The following is a 2245-nucleotide window of genomic DNA, read 5'->3' on the forward strand; positions in this document are numbered from 1 at the left end:
CTTTAAAGTTCTCAATTGTAGTATTATAAGTCACTTCTACATTTTGCTAAGTTTAGTAATATTCTTCAATTTCTTTAAAATGTATTGATTAACAGCTGAATCATAATTTTTGTTGCTCTGTTTACTTGACGATCAAGGCCAAAGTCCAGTAAAAAGTGACAGGAAGTGTATATTCAGGTTGTAGATTTAGCATTTCTGTTAGATGGATTTTCTAACCCACAGTTTACTTAACAATATATAATTAACATTGTCCCCCATATGATTAAATATTTTTCTATATTGTCATATTGGTAAGATATTTCAGATGTTTTACCTTTCTACCTATTTAAATATATTAGTGTAGTAAATATAGAGTTAAACAATTAAAATTATTTACTATTAACAAATTCCTAAATTCCTAAAAATTGAATTGCTGTTTCCAAGGACTTGCACAATTTTGAAAAAAAGTACATATACATATATATGTGTATATGTGTGTGTACATAAGTGTGTGTGTGTGTGCATATATATATATATATATATATATATTTTTTTTTTTTTTTGCTCTTTTTCCAGCCAAATATGTTTTAGGTAATTACATTTCAGCTAGCTGGTTGTAAAGTTGGCTATTTTCTGAATGCATAGCATGGCAATACTAGGAGATTTTATATGTATATACATATACACACACACACACATATATATTTAACAATAGGATGACACTGACCTCATAGAAGTGATAATTGAAAGTAAGAACTAATACGTCTTGTAAATGAAAAATAGCAAAAATATATATTGAGAATTATCTTGAAAATCATATGAAGCTTCTCTTCTATGATCATTAATTCATTCACCTTTTCAAAAAATTATTTACTGAGCACCTACTATTTTCCAGGCACTGTGCTAGATGACTAGGATACAAAGACCAATAGGCCATGATCTCGACTTTGTGTCTGTACAGAATATGTTTACATAAAACAGATTCACTTCTGTAAAATGGCTGCAAGAGATGCCTGAATGAAGTGTCTCTAGAGGGAGTGAGTGGGGAAGTTTGTGGAGGCTTTACAGAAAAAAACAGTAATTGATCGAGCTCTACTAGTGTAAGTAGGAGTTTGTCAAAATGCAAAGATATACAATGCAAACAGTAAAAGGTATTTTTGTTTGATTTGTTTTGTTTTTAATGAAATGAGGTGGTAGTCAGAATTATGTTTTGTGTCTACCTTGAATGTGGAGTCACCCACACCTTGCTAAGAAGTTCAGTAATTTGTGCAAAAAGTGAGAAAAAGTGTTTCAATAAAGAAGTGACAAAATGTTTGTACAAGGAAAGTACCCTTAACACAGTGTAGAAAATGGACCAAAGTAGAGGAGAAACTGGTGGCAAGAAAACAATAGAGAAGCTGTTAGAGTAGGTCATAGGATAGAGGCCATGTCTTAGACGTGGTGAAAATGAAGAGAAACTAATAAACCAACCAGCTTGATACGCTGCCCCATTCTCTCCCCTCTGTAAAGCCTTTTTTTAATCACTCCAGCTGAAGCCAATCTCACCTTTTGAGCTCTTTGCTTGTACTTCCTCTTAACACCTACTTTACGTTATCTTAAATTATAATACGTATGTCTTTGTCTCACCAGCTTACTGGACATAATGCCTTTATTCATCTTGTATTCCCTTTAATGTTGGCTATTGTATATACTATATAGTAGAAGCATAATATCTTTAAATAATTTATATTTAATATGATATTTAATGATTAGTAGTTGTAACAGCATATTTGGCTCAGTGATAACTATTATAGCATTCATCACATTATATCATCTCCCTGACAACATGGTGGACTCTGTGATCAGAGTCTGTGGCGTATTCATGGTGCTTACACTACGTAAGAGAAAAAAAAATTAGAGAAAAAAACATAGAGAAAAAAACATTAGAGGAAAAAACAAAGGGCATCTTGCATTTGAGAAAATATAGGTTTTACTTTTACTACTTAAAAATAAATATTAGCCATCCTGTCATTTATGTAATCTGATATAAAACCTTAAACTTCTTTCTATATAGTGTTGTGATCATTGTATTAAAATTTCCCATGTTTCCAAAAACTCCACTTAAACATGTGGAAATAGTTAACAATAAATAATGTATAGATGCTTCAAAGATTTGTTTTTTATAATGTTATTCTTCATGTAATAATTTTCATACCTATTTGTCCAGTAATTTGTCCCTAGCTAATTTTATTTTTACCTTATTTATTTATTTATTTATTTGAAACAG

At 30.5% G+C, this 2245-nt stretch overlaps 1 protein-coding gene and 1 long non-coding RNA gene across 3 annotated transcripts in view; both read left to right on the plus strand.

The window, feature by feature from the left end:
- Positions 1 to 2245, plus strand: part of KCND2 (potassium voltage-gated channel subfamily D member 2) — a 484939-nt gene that overhangs the window by 124093 nt on the left and 358601 nt on the right. The gene's annotated exons all lie outside the window — the stretch shown is intronic.
- LOC134737040 (uncharacterized) overlaps positions 1 to 2245 on the plus strand; it is an 86042-nt gene that overhangs the window by 34089 nt on the left and 49708 nt on the right. The window lies entirely within an intron of this gene.

This window comes from Symphalangus syndactylus, chromosome 6 (genome assembly GCF_028878055.3).
Source record: "Symphalangus syndactylus isolate Jambi chromosome 6, NHGRI_mSymSyn1-v2.1_pri, whole genome shotgun sequence".
Lineage (NCBI taxonomy): Eukaryota > Metazoa > Chordata > Mammalia > Primates > Hylobatidae > Symphalangus > Symphalangus syndactylus.